Here is a 17,072-nt window from a genome sequence, read left to right as displayed (position 1 = left end):
TAGCTAAACTTCTTCCCTTCTCCATCTACTCTTTTGTTTTTCTTTGTTATTTTCAATTCTGTTTGCTAACCCACTAACTCTTTGATATATTGCATCACCCACAACTAACAATAACTCTGACACAACTACTGTCTGCACCTATTTTCTCTGCTTGTACTTGTTGGTTGTATGACAGGGAGAAGAAGCGGGGCGTCAACTTCCTTTGATTCTGCACCAGAGAGAACCTTTCCTTAGACTAAGGAGAGAGGCAAGAGGAAAATGAGTAGTTGGTACTGAAGAAGAAGAGGAATAGTTTGAGGAGTACTTTGAACCAAACATGGAAGAAAACATGGAAAATCATCATGAAGAAGAGACTCACAACCATGGCAGAGGAGGTGGAGCAAATCATGCTGGGGAGGATAGAAGAGTTTTGGGCTCTTACATTAATCCAAACCCAGGCAATTGTGGAAGTAGCATCCAAAAGCCAACAATCCATGCCAACAACTTTGAACTTAAACCACAGCTCATCACCCTTGTTCAGAACAACTGTTCGTTTGGAGGAGGTGTTCAAGAAGATCCCAACCAACATTTGACCACCTTCCTGAGAATATGTGACACAGTGAAATCTAATGGTGTTCATCCTGACGCCTATAGATTGCTCTTATTTCCCTTCTCACTCAGAGACAAGGCAGCCAAGTGGCTGGAATCCTTCCCAAAGGAGAGCTTGACAACATGGGAGGATGTGGTGAACAAATTCTTAGCAAGATTCTACCCTCCTCAACGAATCAATAGGCTGAGAGCTGAGGTTCAACCTTCAGGCAACAGGATGGTGAGACTCTGTATGAAGCATGGGAGAGGTTCAAAGACTTAACAAGGAGGTGTCCACCTGACATGTTCAACGAATGGGTCCAGCTGCACATTTTCTATGAAGGGCTCCCTTATGAGTCAAAGAAGGCAGTAGACCATTCATTTGGAGGGTCCTTGAATAAGAAGAAGACCATTGAGGAAGCCATAGATGTTATTGAAACAGTAGCAGAAAATGACTACTTCTATGCTTCCAAAAGAGGGAACACAAGAGGAGTGATGGAGCTAAACAATGTAGATGCTCTGTTGGCCCAAAACAAGCTCATTACCCAGCAGCTTGCTGACCTCACGAAGAAGATGGAGATGAACCAAGTAGCAGCAATCTCCACTTCATCAACAACACAAGAAGGAGTAAACCAAGAAGCAGAAGGGAGTCAGGAGCAAGCCAACTACATTGGGAATTCACCAAGGAAAAACTATGATCCATACTCCAAGACTTACAACCCTGGATGGAGAAATCACCCGAACTTTGGGTGGGGAAGTGAGCAAGATCAAAACCAAGACCAGAGATGTTACAACTCTAACAACAATGTAGCTCACCAACAATTCACCCAGAGGACATCTCAACACCCCCACAACAACACTTCTCCACATACTTATCAAAACCAAAACAGCACATCTGCTCCGAACCATTCATCAATTGATGACAGGCTCTCTAAGATTGAAGCCTTACTTGAAGGAATATGCCATGAGATTCAAGAAAATAAGGTGTTCAAAGAGGAAGTGCGAGCCAATATTAAGAACCAGGGAGAAACCATTAGGAAGATGGAATTCCAGGTGGGATATTTAGCTGAGAAGATTCCCAAATCTACTGATAGCTTCCCAAGTGACACGGAGAAAAACCCCAAAGGAGAAGCAAAGAAAGTAAGATGGGAAGATTGCAAAATGGTCACTACAAATGATCAAGAAATTGAAGACAAGCAAGGCAAAATGTGCAAACAACCTGAAGACAACTCAACAAAGGAGGAGGATAGAGATCACAAAGAACCAGAAATCTCACAACAAGAGCTGCTGCAGCTTTATGCACCATTCCCTCAACTGCTCAATGGTGCTGTGGGAAAGAGGATATACTCAAGGTTCCTAGACTTGTTTGCATCTCTGCACGTGAACATACCATTCATCAAGGCAATTCAACAAATGCCTGCATTCATCAAGTATATGAAGGAACTTCTTCCCAGGAAAAGCTCACTCAAGGGAGGGCAGACTATAGTGATGAACAAGGAATGTAGTGCCCTTATTCAACCTGAGTTGCCTACAAAAAGAAGAGACCCAGGAAGTTTTCATATACCTTGTGCCAAAGGAGAAAACATGTTCGACAGAGCACTATGCGATTTAGGGGCCAGCATCAATTTACTGCCCTTATCCCTGGTGAAGAGGCTGCAGATCAATGAGATAATGCCCACAGATGTCATTATCAGATTGGCTGACAAAAATCAAAAGCAAGCAATAGGAGTAGTGGAAAATGTGTTGCTAAAGGTTGGGAAGTACTTTCTCCCAACAGACTTTGTCATTCTGGACATGGAAGAAAGTCACACTCACCCAATCATATTGGGAAGACCATTTCTAGCTACGGCCAGAGCACTTATCGATGTAGAGAAAGGGGAGCTAACATTGAGAATCCATGATGAACGACTCAGCTTCAATGTTTTCAAACTCTCACAAGAAACAAATCAAGAGGACAAGGAACTAAGCATAAATGATATTGAGACACTGAAGGAGGAAACAAGTACTGAAGCACAGCCAGTTCATTCTGAGACCCCCTTAACTGACAAACAAGGAAAACAGCAATTGCCACAGCTCAAGGAAAAGTTGGAGGATCCCAAACCTCTAGAGGCAGGTGAAGACAGCATCACAACTCCTTGGAGAAAAGAGGTCACCAAGGGAAAGGCAACCTCAAAAGAAACAAAGAAGAAGGTACCAAGGAGATGGAGGAACAAGAAGATCCCTACGGAAGACTTCTCTCCAGGGGATAGAGTTGTCTCAGCTTACTTCCCAGATATTCCTCCTAATCTCCCTACTGTGCCATCTCAATTACCTAAGGTCTTCACTATCAACAGAGTTCTTTCCCTGGAATATGTGGAGATCATTGATCCAACCAATGGATACAAGTCCACAGCAAGAGGGGAGGACTTTAAGCACTACCAACCACCGTGATGAAAGAAAAACGTCAAGCTAGTGACGCTAAAGAAGCGCTTCATGGGAGGCAACCCATGTTTTATATGCTTTCAAAAGATTATGAATAAGTCTATCTTTATGAGCTTTAATCCAAACTTAACGAACAATTGGTGAAAATCTTTTTATGCAGAATATAGTGAGGAACAAGTTTGGTGTTCAAAGCAAACCAGGTTGCATGCTAGTCTTGGGAGCTTTGAACACAAAACTTTTCATCACATTGCTTCAAACTAAGTTTGGTGTCACCTCATGGTGCCACCAAAATGCATATAAGGAACCACCAATAGTTAGTTAGTTAGTTGAAATTCATAAATAAACAATCAAAACCTTTCTTTCCTTTATTTCTAGCCGTAGAGTTTGAATTTTTTTAATTATTAATTTCCTTATTTCAAATCTTTATAGGAAAGGAAAAGAAGCATAAAAAGGGATTGATGGGACAATTAAATGGGGGAGATTTCGCCACTTAAAGAAGAGGGGTTAACACTTGTTCTAAAGAGAGAATACGTTGGAAAATGTTGCCATGCAACATTGAAAAAAGGGACCCTTAGAAGACCGAGCAATCCCCATCATAAAGTGATGATCCTTGTCTTCTAGCCATGCATAACCCCAACCGTCCATCAAGTGACCACTTCATCAATCTACACCCTCCATTCTCTCACAACTTCTCTATATAAACAACCCTTGTCCATACCACCCTTCATTGTCATCACACACCTTCACCACTCTTCATTTCGGTACAATACACCCCCTATCCAATTATAAACATTCCTCCCCTCACTCTCCTCATTGCCATAAAACCCTAAACAACCAAAAGTCTCCACAACCTTACCACCTTCACATATTAAATCATCATTCATGGCATCTTCAAGTTCTAAGAGAAGGGAGGGGAAGGAACCCATGGAAGAACACCCATATGATGAGAAGAGGTTTAGAAGCTTGCATCATGCATTGCAATACGGGTGGATGGTTGATAAGGAAATCATTTATGAGCTGGGATTTCAAGTTAAGAAGACTGAATGCCCCGAAATCACAGAGAAGGTAGAAAGGAGAAGATGGGAGCTCCTCACTGACCCGGTCACTAAGGTGAATGCAAATCTCATAAGAGAATTTTATGCAAATGCAGTCAGGTATGATAAGAAAGATGAGTCATATACAAGCTTTGTGAGAGGAACAATGGTGGATTTTGGTCCCATGAGTGTAATGAGGGCATTGAAGCTACGGTCTATACCATTTGAAGAAGAAAGTTACCACTCAAGATTGGACAACAATCCCAATTATGACCAGCTTTTACTAGACCTGTGTGTACTAGGAGCTGACTTGGAAAGGGGTGCAGAAAATAAACCAAAGTTCATTAAGAGAACAGATCTCACTCCTGAAGCTAAGGGGTGGTTCGAGCTAGTGAGGATGTCTATTCTCCCAGCTGCAAACAACTCGAAGGTGAATCTCGAGAGAGCAACAATGTTGCATTGTATACTCAAGGGAGGAAAAATCAAAGTTCATGAGATCATAGCTCAAGGAATTAGAAAGATGGCAGAGAAAAGTGACTCAAGAGGAATATTAGGTTACCCCAGCACCATTTACCGAATATGCAAGAAAGCTAGAGTGGTTTTTGAAGATGAGGACCCCGTTTGGATAAAGGAAGGCATTCCAATAACGGTCTGAAGGATGAATGCTGCAGCACTCCCCCTGCCTCAACGGAAGCAAAGAAAGAGGACAGCTCCTCAAGTAGTTGAAGGACAAGTCTTAGAGGGACAAGCACCACAGACCTTGGACATGCACCAATTACAGGAAGCCATTGATGGCTTATCTAGACAATATTTGGAAAGTCAAGGAGCACAAAAAGAGCTTCAACTACAGATGATGGGGCAGCAAGATGAGTGGCAAAGGCAAATGATGGAACAGCAATTAAGCCAAGGACAACAATGGGGAGAAGCATTCAACAGAATGGAACAAAGGCAAAACGAGCAACAAGAATCCACCCAGAGGCTAATCAACATCCAAGCACATCAAGGGGCACACATACATGAGATGCATCGAAGACAAATAGAATAGGCAGAACTATTGGACGAGCAAAGGGCATTTGCAGAAGGAGTTTACATGAGTCAAACAGGACATCAGATAAATACTCAAGCCAGGCTCGGCTACTTAGTGGGACAGCTGCCAATATTGCATCCAGGAATAGCCAAGTATGATGAAATGAAGGATGAATTAGCACGAAGGGAAAGACAAAGGGTGAAAGAGGGTCATGAGTCAGTGAGGAAGGCACTTGATGTTTGGAAGCAAGCAAGATTGGCACGGATGCAAGGAAATGCAAGAGGAAACAAGGAGGACAAGCAAGGAAAAGATCGTGGACACCCACAACAGTAAAAGGTGGTGGAGTTCCTTCTTTGTTCCATCTTTCTCCGTGTTTTAAATAAGGAAGATCTTGTATGAAATAGAACTTGCTTCCATGTTATGTTTAAACCTTTTTCAAATTATGTTATTTTTAGTTTTTGGTATTGAAGAGAGTCTATGTGCAATGGTCTTTATGTCACTGCATCATTACTTAACCTACTTGTAAGCTTGTCCCTTTTTATCAAATGAAGAAGAGAATGTTTATGTTCTTAAAAGACCAGAGTGGAGTTCATATTGTGGAAGTGCATTCATGAATCTTTGGGGTAGTCATAAGTTAGCTATGTTGGTTCAACCACAAGGCTAGGAGGACAACTATCTATCCTGAATACTTTGCTTTGGATACACTCATGAGACTAAGTTAATAACAAGATCCTAATAAGAGAAAAGGGAAAGAATAATGGAAGTGAAAAACAAAAGAAAAAGAGTAAGCAATAAGGCTAGGCATCAATGGTTTTAATCTTGAGGCAAGTGTCTGTGGTGCTCCTGTGTGAGGGATCTACTTGGATGAATAAGCTCTTAGGGGTGCTTTATCACTTGGTAACTTGGGTTAACTAACCCGGGATTATCAGCTGAAAATCCACTATCAAGAGTAACCCTCACTACAGAGCATTTAGCAACCCAAAGAGGTGTTGGACACCAAGGTCTCAAGAAAAGAAAATAAATAAACTATATGCTTGTGGTGTGTATGTATGGGGGAGAGACTTGAGGGAGTAAGTCCTTAGGGGTGCTTCAACACCTAGCACCTTGAACCAACTGGTTCGGGAGTGTTGGCTGAAAGCTTATCTTAAAGAGTTGCCCCCTTACAGAGCACTTAGCCTAAATAACACAAATAACCCTTGAAATAACAATAAAAGGATCAATGAATAAAAGTCTCATGAGATATAAACAAAGTACGTGTTTAGGGACATGATAAAGGTCTGAAAGCCAGTAATGGAATGAACCTAAGTTGCTATGCATGAAACCACCATAAAATCAGTAATATGACTTCCACAAGAATGACTCATTCCTCTGGATATTCCATTCATCATTTTCTTGTTCTAGTACTTGCTTAGGAACAAGCAAGCTTTAAGTTTGGTGTTGTGATGCCAGGGCATCTTGGCCAGTTTCACTGACCTTTTCTTTACTATTTTTAGGTTAGTTTCATGCATTTCTTTAGGAAATAAGCTAGTTTTGGGTAAATATTCACTTATGCCTTGACTCAAGCATACATTGTGCATTTTACATGATTTCATGAGGATTTCGCATAAGTTTAGTGACAAATATTATGTTGCATTACTCATGACTTGGACTAGAGCTTTGATGCACTTTGTTGCTTGATTTCGGGACCAAAAAGAAGCAAGAAAAGGGGAGGTAACTTGCAAAGATTAATAAGAAAAGTGATTGCCAATAACACTCTAAAAAAAAAAAGCCATCAATGCCCACGTTAGAGAGTCACGTTAACCAAGTTAACGTGAACTCTAACGTGGAGAAAAGAAGTTGAGCCAACGTTAGTGACACTCAACATTGTCACTAACGTTGGCAATTACTCATACGTGGCCACGTTAGAAGCCACGTTAACCTAGTTAACGTGGCCTCTAACGTTAAGAGGGAGGGAGAGAAGCCAACGTTAGTGACACTCAACATTGTCACTAACGTTGGCCTATGGTGCTAAGTACCACGTTAACTCCCACGTTAACTTGGTTAACGTGGGAACTAACGTAGAGGATGAAGAGTTGTCGACAACGTTAGTGACACTCAGTATTGTCACTAACGTTGAAGCAACCACACAACCACCAAGAGTCACGTTAACTTCCACGTCAACTTGGTTAACGTGGAAGCTAACGATGAGAAATGAAGGATGAGCCAACGTTAGTGACACTCAACATTGTCACTAACGTTGGGATGGCTAAAAGATGGCCACGTTAGAAGCCACGTTAACCTAGTTAACGTGGACTCCAACGTGAGACCTAGGGGCACATTGGAACGTTAGTGACAATGTTGAATGTCACTAACGTTCTCGAAGGATGGCAAAGGCCACGTTAGAAGCCACGTTAACCTAGTTAACGTGAGCTTTAACGTGAAGCAAGAAGGGGCACACTGGAATGTTAGTGACAATGTTGAGTGTCACTAACGTTCTCGAAGGTTAACAAGGCAACGTTAAAAGCCACGTTAACCTAGTTAACGTGGGTTTTAACGTGAGGCAAAAGGGGTGCATTGGAACGTTAGTGACAATGTTAAGTGTCACTAACGTTCCCGAACTTGGACTTTCACTAAATGATTAACACTCCTTACGCCCTGAGCTTAAGTCTCTGCTCACTCCGCACTTTCTCTCTGCAAGTAAAGACAAGCCCAAATAAAGAAAGGAACTGCTTCAAACTCAAGATCCAAAGGCCCAAGACTTGAGGAGTGAACTAGAAGCTGAGAAGAGTAGTATATATAGGAGTAGCTTTGAATTGTAAAAGAGTTCTGGAGGTTGAAGAACCACTCTCTGTATTTTACTTTCTTTGCAATTTCTAGTTTTATGATGTATTCTCCATCTTTGTTTTCATATTCAAGAGCTATGAACAACTAAACCCCTTTCATTGGGTTAGGGAGCTCTGTTGTAATTTGATGGATCAATACTAATTTTCATTGTTCTTCTTCTATTTTTCCTCTTGATTTTACTTGAAAGCTTTCGATCTTCATCCAATTGAGTAGTTATCTTGGAAGAGAAGCTATTCAAACTTGGATCTCTTTTGAACCTTGGAAGAGGAATGAAGAGATCAAGCTAGAAATACTTTCTCATGCTGGACCAAATTGGGTTTGGATGGGTATGAGACTGTAACCCTCTCAATACTTGGTTTGGGAAATGCATGTGGTATAATCAGTGACCATACTTCATCTCTTCTCATGAGCAATTGACCAAGGAATTGGCTATTGATCAAGATTTAAGAGATAGAATTGCAAGGAATTGCAATTCAATCACTTAAGATTGCCAAGGAGATCAATGAGTGCATTGATTGAGGAAGAGATGAAAATGAACTTGATCCGGAGAATTGCAACATCTCCTAAGCCCAATGAACTCCCCATCTCTAATCTTACCCATTCTCTTTAATTTCTGCGAATTACTTCCATGAGCAAATCCCCCATTCCCATTTATAATTCTGTAATTTATTTTTAGTCATTTACTTCCAGTCCTTTAATTTTGGCATTTACTTTTCTGTTATTTACATTCTTGCCATTTTATTTTCTGCAACTCTCAACCCAATTTCTGGATTCGCTCAACTAGAACATTCTTCTAATTAAAGTTGCTTGATCAATCAATCCCTGTGGGATTCGACCTCACTCTATTGTGAGTTTTTACTTGACGACATCTTCGGTACACTTGCCGAAGGAAGATTTGTTGAGAGACAAGTTTTCCCCGCATCAAGAAGACGACCCGAGGTTTAAATACTCGGTTATCAATTTTAAAGGGGTTTGTTACTTGTGACAACCAAAACGTTTGTACGAAGGGATTTCTATCGGTTTAGAGACTATATCTACAACGCGACTGTTTTTATGAAATTCTTTACTGGCAAAAATCCTAACGTCAACTACCCCGGCCCTGTCACACAGGCGGAAAATGGTGCTGGGATAGCCTAACCTTCCTCCAGAATCACTTTTCTCAGCCATCTTCCTAATGCCTTGGGCTATGAGCTCGTGCACTTTGATCTCTCCCCCTTTAAGTATGCATTGCACCATTGTTGCTCTCTTAAGATTCACCTCTGAATTGTTTCCGACAGAAAGGATGGATCTCCTTACAATTTCGAACCATCCCTTTGCTTCAGGGGTGAGATCACCTCTTTTAATAAATTTGGGTTTTCCATTGGGATCTCTCATCCAGTCTGCCCCTTGTATGCAGATATCTTTCACAATCTGGTCATAATTAGGATTACCATCTATTCGAGATTGATAACTCTCTTCCTCAAATGGTATAGTTCGTAGCTTTAGCACTCTCATGATGCTCATGGGACTAAAATCCACCGTCACTCGTCTCACAAAGCTTATATAAGACTCCTCTTTCCTATCATACCTCACCACATTTGCGTAGAACTCTCTCACGAGCGTTGCATTTATTCTTGCAGTGATCGGATCGGTGAGGAGCTCCCATCTTCTTTTTTCTACCTTCTCTGTGATTTCGGGGCACTCAGTTTTCTTGACTTGAAAGCCTAGCTCATATATGATCTCCTTATCAGCCATCCATCCAAATTGGAGTGCATGATAAAAAGTTCTAAACTTCTTTTCATCGAAAGGGCATTGCTCCATAGGCTCCTTCCCCTTTCTTCTTTTAGAGCTTAATGATGCCATGAGTGACTTTTGAAAAGTGAAGGTGTTGAGGTTAGTGATGAGTGGTGGAATTCGGTTGGGTTTGGATAGGGCGTGGCTTAGAGAGTTGTACTTCGAGAGTGAGCAGTTTGAAGAAGTGGTTGCTGGAATGTGAAGGGAAGTACGGACTAGGACTCACTTATATAGGAAAATGATGAGTGAATGAAAGGTGTGGACTGATGGGGTGGTTGTGTGATGGACGGATGGGGTTTAGCATGGGATGAGCACAAAGATCATCACTTTATGATGGTGTTGGTTCAGTTTCCAAGCTTGTTCTTTTTCCAATGTTGCATGGCAACAATTCCCAATGCAATCCCCTTGGAGACACGTGTACAGTCCTCTCCTTTTGTGGTAGCCGAACCCTTCAACTGTCCCATCAATTTTCCTACAAAATAAAAGAAATATGATTAAAAGAAAACTTGTGGAAAGTGGCAGCAAAATTAAAAGAATAACTACTTTTTAAAGTTTTTGTTTCTAACTACTAAGTGCTGTTCATGAGTGCACACCAACTGACTAACTCAACATCCATGTATGCAACATTGGCAACACCAAACTTAGTTTGGTGCCATGTGGTGTAAAATATTTGTTCAAGGCCCCTAAGAGTGACATGATATGGGTTATATTTATGTTCTCTTAGTGTGCCTTGAACACCAAACTTGTTCCTCACTATATGTTGCACAAAAGGATTCATTCAAGTGCATGTCAAGTTGAGTTAAAATCCCTGAACCTTGCTTTATTAACTACTTTTAAAAGCATGTAAAACATGGGTTGCCTCTCATGGAGCGCTTCTTTAGCGTCACTAGCTTGATGTTCTGCCTTTGTCATGGTGGTTGGTAATGCTTCAGATCTTCCGCTCTTGCAGTAAAACTATATCCATTGGCTTCATCAATGATCTCCACATGTTCTAGGGAGAGAACTTTGTTGATGGTGAAAACCTTAGGTAACTGAGATGGGATGGTGGGGAGATGAGGTGGGATATCTAGGAAGTAAGCTGAGATCATTTTATTCCCTGGAGAGAAATATTCTGTAGGGATCTTTTTATTCCTCCATCTCCTTGGTACTTTCTTCTTTGTTTCTTTTGCTGTTACCCTGCTCTTTGTGGTCTCTTTCCCTAGGGAGATTTTGTTGCTGGTCTCATATGATTCTAGTGGTTTTGGCTCCACTTGAGTTTCCTTTAGCTGTGACAGCTGCTGATTCTCTTGTTCATCACCCAAAGGAATTCCAAGGTGTACAGCTTGTGCTTCAATGCTTTTTTCTCCCACCATTGCTCTCTCATGCTCTGCCCTTAGTTCCTTGCCTTCCTGACTTGCTTCTTGTGAGGGTTTGAAGACGTTGAAAGTGAGTTGTTCGTCATGTATCCTCAGTATTAGCTCTCCTCGCTCCACATCTATGAGCGCTTTGGCTGTATCTAAATGGTATTCCCAATATGATTGGGTGAAGGTGACTTTCTTCCATTTTCAGTATGACAAAGTCTGTGGGAAGGAAGTAGTTCCCAACCTTCACCAGCACATTTTCAACCACTCCAATTGCTTGTTTTTGAGTTTTGTCCGCCAACCTGATGACTACATCTGTGGGCATCAGCTCATTGATTTGCAGCCTCTTCATAAGGGATAAAGGCATTAAGTTGATGCTTGCTCCCAGATCACAGATTCCTTTGTCAAACATTGTTTCTCCTATGGCACAGGGGATGTGAAAAGTCCCTGGGTCCTTCCTTTTTGTAGGCAGCTCTGGTTGAATGAGAGCACTGCACTCCTTGTTCATCACTATGATTTGTCTTCCCTTGAGTGAGCTTTTCCTGGTCAGCAGCTCCTTCATATACTTGATGTATGAGGGCATTTGTTGGAGAGCCTTGATGAATGGTATGTTTACATGGAGGGATGCAAATATGTCAAGAAACCTTGAGTATATTCTCTTCTCTACACCACCATTTAGTAATTGGGGAAAGGGTGCATAGAGCCTCAGCAACTCTTTCTGCGTAATTGTGGTTTCCTGAGGATTCTCTTCCTGCTTTCCTGCTGATGTATCTTCAGATTGTTCTAATGGTTTGTTTAGCTCTTCCTCAGTCTCCTTATCACTTATAGTAACCATCTTGCAATCTTCCCATCTGACTTTCTTTGCTTCACCTCTCGGATTTTTCTCTGTGTCACTTGGGAAGCTATCAGTAGGTTTGGGAATCTTCTCAGATAGGTATACCACTTGAAATTCCAGCCTCTTGATGGTGTCTCCCTGATTCTTGATATTGGCTCGCACCTCCTCTTTGAACACCTTGTTATCTTGAATTTCCTTGCATATGCCTTCAAGTAGGGTTTCAATCCTGGAGAGTCTATCTTCAAATGATGGTGAGTTGAGATTGGAGGGGTGAGAAGGGCCATTTTGACTTTGGTATGGATGTTGAGGTGTGTTGTTAGGTGGGTACTGATATGATCTCTGTGTGGAATATTGGTGAGTTGCATTGTTGCTGGGGTTGTGGCGTCTCTGATGTTGGCCTTGATCCTGTTGATTTCCCCACCCAAAGTTTGGGTGGTTCCTCCAACCAGGATTATATGTTTTGGAGTATGGGTCATGGTGCTGCGTGGGTGAATTTCCAATGTAGTTGGCTTGTTCCTGATCACCCTCTGCCTCTTCATTCACTCCTTCTTGAGTTGCTGCTGAAGTGGTGATTGCTGCTACTTGATTCCTCTCCATCTTCTTGGTGAGGTCAGCTAAATGCTTGGTAATCATCTTGTTTTGAGCTAGCAGTTCATCCATGTTGTTCAGCTCCATCACTCCTCTAGTGTTGCCTCTTTCAGAAGCATAGAAATAGTCATTCTCAGCTACAGTCTCAATGACATCTATGGCTTCTTCAATGGTCTTCTTCTTGTTCAGAGATCCCCCAGATGAGTGGACTACTGCCTTCTTTGATTCATATGAAAGACCTTCATAGAAAATGTACAACTGCACCCATTCATTGAACATATCTGGTGGGCATCTTCTTGTCAGGTCCTTAAACCTCTCTCATGCTTCATATAGAGTCTCACCATCTTGCTGCCTAAAGGTTTGTACCTCAGCTCTCAACCTATTGATCCGTTGAGGAGGATAGAATCTTGCCAATAATTTGTTCACTACATCTTCCCAGGTTGCTAAACTCTCCTTTGGAAGGGATTCCAGCCATTTAGATGCTTTGTCCTTGAGTGAGAAAGGGAACAGAAGTAGTCTATAAGTGTCAGAATGAACACCATTAGACTTCACAGTATCGCATATCCTCAGGAAGGTGGTTAGATGTTGATTGCGGTCTTCTTGGACACTTCCTCCGAATGAAAAATTGTTCTGAACAAGGGTGATGAGCTGTGGCTTTAGTTCAAAGTTGTTGGCATGTATGGTTGGCCGTTGGATGCTACTTCCACAGTTTCCTGGGTTGGGAATGATGTAAGAACCCAGAACTCTTCTCTCTTGCCCAGCCTGATGTGCTGGACCTTCTCGGCCATGGTTGTGAGCCTCTTCTTCATGATGGTTCTCCATATTCTCATCCATATCTGGTTCAAAGTACTCCTCTGCTTCCTCAGCACTAATTACTCTCTTTCCTCTTGCTTCCCTCCTTAATCTAAGGAAGGTCCTCTCAGGTTCAGAATCAAAGGAAGTTGAAGCCCCGCTTCTTCTACCTATCATACAACCAACAAGCCAAAAGCAAGAAAGATAGATGCAGATAGTAATTTCTACAGAAATGCTGTTAGTGTGAGTGATGTAATATATCAAACAGTTAGTGGGTTGGTGACTGAATTGTAAACAACTAAGAAAAATGGGTAGGGGAAAGGGAAGATAATAACTGAACAGAAAGTAAATTACTCAAATGAACTTAAATCAAACAAAATAAAAACAAATTCTCAATTAAGTTATCCACCAATTTAATCATTGTTGATAGAAAATAATCCCCGGCAACGGCGCCATAAACTTGATGCACGGAAACTTGTCCTTTAACAAATCTCCCTCGGCAAGTATACCGAATTGTCGTCAAGTAAAAACTCACAATAGTGTGAGGTCGAATCCCACATGGATTGATTGGTCAAGCAACTTTAATTGGAAGAATGTTCTAGTTGAGCTAAGCAGAAATTAGGTTGAGAATTGCAGGAAATTAAATGGCAGGAAAGTAAATTGCAGAAAATAAATGACGGAAGGTAAATTGCAGAATCTTAAATGGCGAAGGGGGGTTTAGCATGAAAGTAAATAGCAGAAAGTAAAGAGAATGGGTAAGATCAGAAATGGGGAGTTCATTGGGCTTAGGAGATGTTGCATTCTCCGGATGAAGTTCATTTTCATCTCTTCCTCAATCAATGCATTCATTGATCTCCTTGGCAATCTTAAGTGATTGAATTCCAATTCCTTGGTAATTCAATCTCTCAAATCAGATCAATAGCCAATTCCTTGGTCTAATTGCTCATGAGAAGAGATGAGGTGTGGTCACTGATTATACCACATGTATTTCCGAATCAAAGTATTGGGAGAATTATATGTCACCATATCCGCCCAAACCCCAATTTGGTCCAACATGAAAAAGCAATTCTAGCATGATCTCTTCATTCCTCTTCCAAGGTTTAGAAGAGATCCAAGTATGAATAGCTTCTTTTTCAAGATAACTACTCAATTGGATGAAGATTGAAAGCTTTCTAGTAAAATCAAGAGAAAAGAGAGAAGAAGGATATTGAATACTATTATTGATCCATCAAATTACAACAGAGCTCCCTAACCCAATGAAAGGGGTTTAGTTGTTCATAGCTCTGGGAATGAAAAGCATAGATGGAGAGTACATTCTGAGAATTAAACTAAAAGTTACAGAGAAAGTAAAATACAGAGAGTAATTCTAATAATGCCAAAAGCTCCTTTCTAGTTCAAAGCTCTCCCTATTTATACTATTCTTCTGATCTTCTAGTTGGCTCTTCAAGTCTTGGATATGGGCCTTTGGATCTTGAGTTGAAACAGTTATCTTCTTCAGTGGGCTTAGCTTTACTTGCAGAGAGAAAGTGTAAAGTAGGCAGGGATTCTAGCTTAGGACGTTAGTGGTGTTAACGTTAAGTGAAAGTGTGGGTTCGAGAACATTACTGACAATCACCTTTTTCACTAACGTTCCTAACCCAAGGATGCTCCACGTTAACTTCAACGTTAATAGCATCAACGTGAGCACTCGTTGCCTCTTGGTCCTTCGCACACATTATTGGGACTTACTTTTTCCAATAACGTTGAGAATCCTCCTTTCTCCCTACGTTAGAGTTCATGTTAGTGTGGCTAACGTGACCTTTAACGTAGGCTTGCCACATCTTCGAGAATGTTAGTGACACTTACCTTTGTCACTAACATTCCAAAATGCCCCTACTTCCCACGTTAGAGTTCACGTTAACTAGGTTAACGTGGCTTCTAACGTGGTATTGCTAGCCATCTCCAATGTTAGTGACAAAGGTGAGTGTCACTAACATTGGCTCATCATCCTTTTTACTCACGTTAGCTTCCACGTTAATATAGTTAACGTGGGAGTTAACGTGGCTCATAGTGGCTCATCCCAACGTTAGTGACAAAGGTGAGCGCCACTAACGTTGGCGATTCTTTGCTCCCTCCACGTTAGAGTCCATGTTAACTGAGTTAACGTGGCTCAAAGTGGCTTAGCTCAACGTTAGTGACAAAGGTGAGTGTCACTAACATTGGTCATTCTTTTGTTTCCCCACGTTAGAGTCCACATTAACTGAGTTAACGTCGCTCTTAACGTGGTCAATATGAGCTTGGTCCAACGTTAGTGACAAAGGTGAGTGTCACTAACGTTGGCTTCATTTTCTTCTTCCACGTTAACTACCACGTTAATGTAGTTAACGTGGCAATTAACGTGGGCTATGATGGCTTCGAGGACGTTATTGGCGATTACTTTTCTCATTAACGTTGCAAGCTAGCTCCCCTTCCACGTTAGAGGTCACGTTAGTTAGACTAACGTGGCTGCTAACGTGGTTCTTCCTTGCTTCCTTTGTCCTGAAATTAAGCAATAAAGTGCATCAAAGTTCTAGTCCAAGTTATGAGACATGCATCATCTAATTTGTCATTCAATTCATGCATAATTCTCATGAATTCATATAAAAATCACAATGTTAGCTTGAATCAAGATGTAAGTGAAATTCTACCCAAAACTTGCTTATTTCCTAAGAAAGTGCATGAAACTACCCTAAAACCATAAAGAAAAGGTCAGTGAAACTGGCCAAAATGCCCTGGCATCAGGTGCAGGGAGCAGAATTCCTTGACACCTCAGGATCTGTGGATCCCACAGGATCCCTAGCTACCCCGCCTCTTCTTATCTCCTCTTCACACCTTTCCATAACACTCTTTCCCAAATACCCCTGACCAATCCCATCAATAACTCTTTCCCAAATACCCCTCACCTATCAAATCTTACCCTCTTCTCCATAATCTCTTCACCTCTCACATCCATCCATCACAAACCCCACCTACCTCACCATTCAAATTCAAACTATTTCCCTCCCAAACCCACCCATTCTCACACGTATTCCCTCTCTCCCCTACCCTATAAATACCCCTCCTCACTACCTTCACTTTCACACATTACAAACAATTCTTTCCCCCTTGGCCGAACCTACTTCTCAACTCCATCTCCTCCATTTCTTCTTCTTCTACTCCTTTCTTTCTTTTTTTGCTTGAGGACGAGCAAATCTTTTAAGTTTGGTGTGGAAAAACCTCTGCTTTTCTATTTTTCCATAACCACTAATGGCACCTAAGACCAGAGAAATCTCTAGAAAGAGGAAAGGAAAGGCAATTGCTTCCACCTCTGAGTCATGGGAGATGGAGAAATTCATCTCAAAGGTCTATCAAGACCACTTCTATGAAGTTGTGGCCAAGAAAAAGGTGATCCCCGAGGTCCCCTTCAAGCTCAAAAAGAGTGAATATCCGGAAATCCGACATGAGATTCAAAGAAGAGGTTGGAAAGCTCTCACCCACCCCATTCAACAAGTCAGAATATTAATGGTTCAAGAGTTCTATGCTAATGAATGGATCACTAGGAACCATGACCAAAGTGTGAACCCGAACCCAAAGAATTGGCTCACAATGGTTCGGGGGAATTACTTGGATTTCAGTCGAGAAAATGTGAGGTTGGCATTCAACTTGCCAATAATGCAAGGAGATCCTCATCCTTTCACTAGAAGAGTCAACTTTGATCAAAGGTTGGACCAAGTCCTCATGGACATCTGTGTGGAAGGAGCTCAAATTAAGAGAGACTCAAGAGGCAAACCGGTTCAATTAAGAAGGCTTGACCTCAAGCCCGTGGCTAGGGGATGGTTGGAGTTCATCCAATGCTCTATCATTCCTACTAGCAA

The 17,072-nt window shown here is 41.5% G+C and overlaps 2 non-coding genes across 2 annotated transcripts; one reads left to right on the top strand and one right to left on the bottom strand.

Annotated features, from left to right (window-relative positions):
- Positions 1-769: 769 nt before the first annotated feature.
- On the bottom strand, positions 770-872 carry LOC112746504 (small nucleolar RNA R71). Its single transcript, XR_003174385.1, has one exon. It is a non-coding gene; the product is annotated as a small nucleolar RNA R71 (small nucleolar RNA).
- Positions 873-12,682: 11,810 nt separating this feature from the next.
- Positions 12,683-12,789, top strand: LOC112745313 (small nucleolar RNA R71). The gene has a single exon (XR_003173249.1). It is a non-coding gene; the product is annotated as a small nucleolar RNA R71 (small nucleolar RNA).
- Positions 12,790-17,072: the final 4,283 nt, after the last annotated feature.

The sequence above is a fragment of the Arachis hypogaea genome, chromosome 14, assembly GCF_003086295.3.
Source record: "Arachis hypogaea cultivar Tifrunner chromosome 14, arahy.Tifrunner.gnm2.J5K5, whole genome shotgun sequence".
Lineage (NCBI taxonomy): Eukaryota > Viridiplantae > Streptophyta > Magnoliopsida > Fabales > Fabaceae > Arachis > Arachis hypogaea.
This window is presented reverse-complemented; position numbering and strand designations above follow the sequence as displayed.